Source organism: Spodoptera frugiperda, chromosome 25 (genome assembly GCF_023101765.2).
Source record: "Spodoptera frugiperda isolate SF20-4 chromosome 25, AGI-APGP_CSIRO_Sfru_2.0, whole genome shotgun sequence".
Taxonomy (NCBI): domain Eukaryota; kingdom Metazoa; phylum Arthropoda; class Insecta; order Lepidoptera; family Noctuidae; genus Spodoptera; species Spodoptera frugiperda.
In genome coordinates, this window is record NC_064236.1 from 55,371 (window position 1) to 62,641 (window position 7,271).

Sequence of the window (7,271 nt, forward strand, 5' to 3'; positions counted from 1 at the left end):
AATCCTCGCGCCTTCTCTACCGAGCGGGTCGCTGCGCTCCGCTGCCCTTCGCCGCTCTTTCGGTGTGAGTTGGCCCTTAGGGTATAACGCAAAGAGATGAAAATAAGCCACACCTATATAATATTTAAAGCTCAATCTAAACTTAATGAGACTTACGGTGACTTACCTTGTCTACCGAATAGCCACAAAGAATACTAATCTGGATCCATAATTATGTACTTAAAGATATTTTTAAAAGAAATCTCTCAACTCTGTTGATCAGCTATTTGGCCTGAAATGATGATCATGAAACGTAAATAGTGGAATAGTTTTATGAAACTGTCAGGCTAAACATATAGAGGTTATAATTTGATGCGAGCCCTTATAGCCGAGTCCTGGCTAAGATCTCGTGAGTTGCAAGAGTTGCAACTGCAACAAAACTGTTCTACAAACAGATGCCAGTGCGGGGGGGTAATGGTAGCTAGGTACTCTGCAATCCTACGTGGCACCAAAGCCAACCGAGTAGAAATAAATAACAATTCCAATAATGGACATTATACGATTGTTGCTTGTATTAAACAATATATTTATTATAGTTCGATTGTTTGTGTTGCCAAAACCATAACTTTTAACGAGGAACCATTATGATGAAAATGACTATTATACCTATTACGAAGTATTTTATTCAGTATTTATTCTATTTATCTTGACTTTCTAGAAATATTAGAATGTTATACTAGGCCGCACCAGTTTATCCTAGTGTCTTCGTATTTATACCAGGATCGGTTTGGTCTAACCTAAACTGGTTTATCCTATCGAGCTTAGGACTAATTAGTTTGAACTAGGCTATACTAGTTAATCCTATCGCGTACCTATAGGAAGAACTAGTTTAGCCTAGGCAAAACTAGTTGGTCCTGAAATCGGTCTTGGCCGGTAACGTATTACATACTAATATACTATTACTATATACTACATATAAGTAAATAAATAAATAAATAAATAAGTACCATATTCACTAGACAATGTAATAAATTAATCACTTTATCTGGGCATTATTCATAATAAGGAGTCTAGTTAGTCAAAGTAATAATACATGTGTAACTCAAATGTCACAAGAGCCTTACTTGTAAGAATAAAAATTTGTCTTTAAGATCAAAGACTAATTTGTTTTGGCATAAATTTGATTCGCATAACGTTAGTAGGCCTAATGACTTATGTAGGAAATGGTGGTGGTGAACTTGTAGTGCCCTATACATAATTCCGATCAAACTAATTTGCTATAGTTTCTGTAACAATTAAATAATAATGTTGGTAAAAAAAATTATACGCTATGCAACAAAAGTTAGTGACAGAACCGAATTGCTACAAAACCGACTCCACAAAGTCTTGTTTGTCCTAGGTACCCCTAGAGTGTTCCGGCAGCAGCGTTCCACAATCGATGCGATACTGCGCGTCCGCTCGCTTTCGGATCAGGCAGTGTCCCAGGGTAGGGTCGCGTTGGCGATAAGCCTAGATATCGTTAACGCTTTTAATTCCCTACCCTGGAAGGCAATCAGGGAGGCTCTTGTTTATCACAGAATACCTCCCTATTTGCAAAACATCATCGGGGCCTACCTATGCGACCGGCACATTCGCTATGTGGGCCGGGGCGGTAGCGTTCAGCGGAGGGGGATTATGGGGTTCCACAGGGATCTGTGCTGGGTCCTTTATTGTGGAACCTCGCTTATGATGCGGTCCTGCGTGTCGAACTTCCTGCTGATGTCCATGTCATTTGCTATGCAGATGACACGTTGGTCATGGCTAGTGGGACCAACTTTGAGGACACTATCCGGCTTTCAGAGCTCGGGGTAGCAAAAGTCGTGGCTTCTATTCGCGGACTGGGCTTGGAAATAGCGCCTCATAAAACTGAGGCTCTATGGTTCCATAAGCTCCCGAAGACCAGGGAGCCACCAAGTTCGTCAGTCTACGTTGGAGATGCACATGTCCAGGTTGGGCGATACATAAAGTATCTAGGCCTAACCTTGGATGCTCGGTGGGACTTCGAAGAGCATTTCGAACGCCTGGTCCCCCGAGTCGAGAAGGCAGTGGGTGCTCTGCACAGACTGCTGCCTAACATTGGGGGACCTCGAGAAGAAGTTCGCCGCCTCTACGCGGGTGTCGTGCGATTGATGGTTCTTTACGGGGCGCCTGTTTGGTCAGCTCGACTGTCAGGCGTCCGACGCTGTAGGACGAAAATATATCGCTTGCAGCGGAAAATAGCCATCCGTATCGCACGAGGATACCGAACGGTGTCTTTTGAGGCGGCAACTCTCCTGGCTTGCTTTCCGCCGTTGGACATCCTGGCGGATATGGACGCAAAGGTGTATGACCAAATCCGCACTGTCCGCCGAAATGGCGGTAGCGTGCCAGGAGTGGCGTTCGTAAGGTTGAGGCGGCAAGAAAGGCGACACGCGCTCGAGCGGTGGCGTGAGCGGCTAGAACAGCCGGAGTACTCACACAAGCGCGTTGTCGAAGCCATTCTGCCGCACTTCGAAGCCTGGCTGAAGAGAGAGGAGCGCGTCTCCTTCAGACTCACTCAGGTGCTCACCGGACATGGTTGCTTCGGTGAGTACCTGAATAGTATTGGGCGAGAGGCCACGACAAATTGTCACCACTGCGGAGGTGACCTGGATTCCGCACAGCACACGCTCGAGGAGTGCCCAGCGTGGACCTCTGAGCGGCGGGTCCTGGTCACCAGGATCGGGCGAGATTTGTCTCTGTCAGCAGTAGTTAAGGCTATGTTGGCCAGCCCCGGATCTAGGGGGGGGCAAGCCGGGGCCCATACCCCGGGCGGCAAATTCAGGCGGCGGCAAAATTCACACTTCACGAATCAGTGGACAGCTCATCATTTATTTAATTTTGACCACGGAATAAATATAGTACCTACAAGTACAGGAATGAGTGAGACGTGCTGCCCGAACATTTTATTATTCGCTAGGCGCGTAGGCATAGTACATAAGAGAAGAAGTTCGCCGCCTCTACGCGGGTGTCGTGCGATCGATGGTCCTTTACGGGGCGCCTGTTTGGTCAGCTCGACTGTCAGGCGTCCGACGTTGCAGAACGAAAATCTATCGTCTGCAGCGGAAAATGGCCATCCGTATCGCACGAGGATACCGAACGGTGTCCTTTGAGGCGGCAACTCTCCTGGCTCGCTTTCCGCCGTTGGATATCCTGGCGGATATGGACGCGAAGGTCTACGACCAAATCCGTTCCGTCCGTCAAAACGGCGGTGGTAGAGTGCCAGGAGCGGCGTTCGTTAGGCTGAGGCGGCAAGAAAGACGACACGCGCTCGAGCGGTGGCGTGAGCGGCTACAACAGCCAGAGATTTCACGCAAGCGTGTTGTCGAAGCCATTTTGCCGCACTTCGAAGCCTGGCTGAAAAGAGAGAAGCGCATCTCCTTCAGGCTCACTCAGGTACTGACCGGACATGGCTGCTTCGGTGAGTGCCTGAACAAGATTGGGCGAGAGGCCACGGCAAATTGCCACCACTGCGGAGGTAACCTGGATTCCGCACAGCACACGCTCGAAGAGTGCCCAGCGTGGGTCTCGGAGCGGCGGGTCCTGGTTACCAAGATCGGGCGAGACCTGTCTCTGCCAGCAGTAGTAGAGGCTATGCTGGCAGATACAGAAAACTGGAGGGAGGTGGCCTCCTTTTGTGAGACTGTAATGTCCCAAAAGGAGGCTGCTGAGCGGGATCGTGAGAGGGCCGATCCTGCTCATAGAAGGCGTCGAGGTGGCAACAGCCTTGACGATAAAGTGGGGACTCTAGGTGCCCATCTAACGACCTCAGGGAAGGCGGTGGCACAGTGGTCACGTGTCTCTCTAGGGATGTGCCGTAACAGGCGTTGCACCATAGGGGCTCCGGAGCAGGTCTAGTTAGAGGTCTCGGTGCCCCTTATCGGTGCTGAAGGTGGCCACCGGGGTGGTTTTAGTGAGGTAAAAATCCCACACTCCCTAGTCTTTTATCCCCAAAAAGCTAGGCGCCTTTTGAAGGTTTCCCCCCTCACCAAAAAAAAAAAAAAAAAAACGAAGGTACCCCTAGAGTGTAGGTAATTTAAAATCGCGTAGGGGCGTAGGAACGAAAGCCGTCTGCGACGATTAGCACGCGTGGGTCCGCCGGAGGCCCGCAGCGCCGGAGCCGTGACAGAAACCCTGCCTGCTGCATGCTTCATGTTTGCTTGCATGCTGCTCGTTTTATTACATAATCCAAGTCTTCGCATATAATAAAATTGCTAGTTAATGTGATTAATTTGGTGTCATTTATCACTTTATCTAAATTGAGTAGAAGTTATATATAATTGCTAGACAGTATATAGTAACCTAACCAAATAAGGCCTATGCCCCAATAAAGCCTATTTTGAAAATTTCCCTCTTCCCGATGTCAAATGGTCGCCAAAGTTTGTAGAAGTGTGCATGCACATTACTTAACTAATTTGAGCACAGCAAGCAACCCGTGCCGCGATTATGTTGGAACTTATAGACGAAAACAATCACGACGTGGAGCGCACTTTAGTTTTTATAAAATTCGAGTTGCGTAAACTGTTATTATTTTTATATTTATCAGTATACGACGTGCCGTGTTTTGTCTGTATGACAATTATACATTTAGCCACCTCCTCACATTAGTGAAATAGCTATAATATCGGTGTATTTCATATAATCGTTGTTTTGTTTATCTATGTGCCATGTCCTAATAAAGCCTAAAAAAAACGTGTAGGCCTTATTACGGCATAGTTGTTTTTCAGTAATTTCATAGAAAACGGATCACCAGCTTCTATCAAAAAGAAAGCCAATGGATTTTGCAAAAGATGGAAAACGCTGTTAAAATGGTAGAAAGGGGTAAACGGGGTGAATAGATACAGAATAGGGGTGAATGGATATCGGGAAATTCTTCATAGTATCTATTCACCCTTCGAATTTTATGCACCCTGTTTTACCCGGTAGGCTGCTGCAGCCAGATATAACTTCCAAAGAAGTACGCATCATCCAAAGAGTGGTTTCCACTACACGAAAGCCAGGTCGGTCGCTGAATTGGTTACAGAACAAGAAGTTATTCTCATTCGTTTGACTGATGCTGGGGTACCGATGACTTCAAAGATGTTACTTGGGTATTACATGATGAGAAACTCGTTTAGCCTGATGTATAATGACCAAAATTAATTAATAAGATCTCATTACATTTATTATAAGCATTGACAAAGTTTTGTTATAATTAAGAAGTTGAATAGGTACTTACTAGTTTTTATTGAGGCCTTATTAAGACATAGGGTTCCCAATAAGGCCAAAGTGACACTTTAGTTATTTGTGTTTACAAAATTGCAATTTTTGTTTCTAAAGCTATTTTGATTCCATTTTTACAAAGTTTACTAAATAAATATAAGATTTTGAAATTATCAGCCCATTGTCATTTTAAACCTACGAGCTAGGCGGTAATAAAAATAAGGTAGGCCTTATTTGGTTAGCTTACCTTATATAATATCAAGATTTATTACTTTTGGCTGTAACATATATACTAACGGGTGATTTTTTAAGTGGTTAGGATTTGATTTTCAAAAAAAAACACAAACATAATGAAAAATTTAATGAAATCTTTATTGGAATCGATAGAACGATCAATATAATTTAATGTTTAATGATGATTTCATCCAAATGCTGGCCGCGGCTCCGGTTTGGAAGATTTTTGAAAATTATTAGCCTATGTAATATAGGTACATAGTCTTCCATTAATCGCGTGCGCTGCGAAAACTATTTTAGTTTTTTACAATTTTTCAAAACACATCACTATCAATAAAAATGTCGCGACAACATAATGTCTCTATCTTTTACACTTACGACACAATAAGCGTACATACGTTTATTTAAAAAATGTTTACGTACCTACCACCGCTAGAAAATACTCTTTATTTGTAACTAGGTATCTTACTATCAAAATAAATCGTTATTTAGGACTACTGCAATACCTTCATGTCATCTTTGAAATGATCGGATTCGGATATTCCATCCGAAAGATGTGACCAGTGTAAATAATAGATAAATCTCCGCTCGGCGAGCTGTGCGTTGACGAGTTACGGGAGGGGAGAAGTAAACATAAACAATGCAAACATACTTAAATAAAACAAAAGAATATGTATTCACAAAAAATATCTTACTTTTTTTTATTGAATGTTATTTTTTTCGTTTATTATGACCGTGAACTGAACTTGTCCTCAGTCGACAGGCCCGAATTATTTATTAGTTTAATAGTAACCTACCTAATAGTCTAGATTCTGGATAACTTTTATTCAAGCTCAGACTTTATGGCGTAATCATAAAGCCGAATTTAGCTCGGAGACAGATGAAGTCGGTTCGTAGATCAAGACCCGTATAAAAACGCGGTGTTATTGCAAATGCGAGCGTCTGTTTAGGGATTAGGGTGTGTTTTTGTGGGAGTGATGAACTTAATTCGGGCATGCGCAGCCAAGCCCCCGCGTCCAAAACTAACTGTTGAAGGTCACCTTGAGCGTGAGGCGACGCGAGGCGCGCGGCGCGGCGTGGCGTGGCGGGACTGGCGGGGCGAGAGTACGCGCGCCGCCGCACGCCGGCCGGCGACACCATCGCCGGCAGCTGCCAGCCGTGCTGACTGCGCAACCAACTACGTGACCGCACTCACGACAACACTTGTCATTGCATTTTCTATTTCAAAAGCAACGCGACAAAGCATTATTGGTGGTCTATCAATTTTTTTTTAATCTTTATCATTTTTTATTTGCCCAACCACAGCAACCACTATAAGTACTACAACCATGTCAGGTGCAACTAGACCTGTGCACAATTGCACATAGGTACATGTTTCATATTGTCCATTGTCATCTGCTTCAGTAGTCCAGCGTGTACAGCTACAGGTGGCAGTGCCTGTGTACACGCGCTTCCGAACAAGAAAACGTTTACCGATATACTTATGAATCAACGTACACTTAAGTAGAAATTGTATAATGTATATATGATTTGCATCATCGAATAGGTGATGCAATTCATTGAAGAACCTTTTACGAACGAATACATTCACCCTAGAATGTTACCTAGCTATCCCTGATGTACCTAGTAGCTGTCCACTGTCGATAATGTAATTAATTAAGTACTTAGGCTTCTGCTTCGTGTCGCAGAAGAGTTTATGTCCGCATGCCATGCCAAGAGCATCGGTTGGTCAAACTATTTCAAATATTTCTCGCTCGGGACGTCACTGGGGATGTTGTCTCTATTTTCCTTTGTCATTG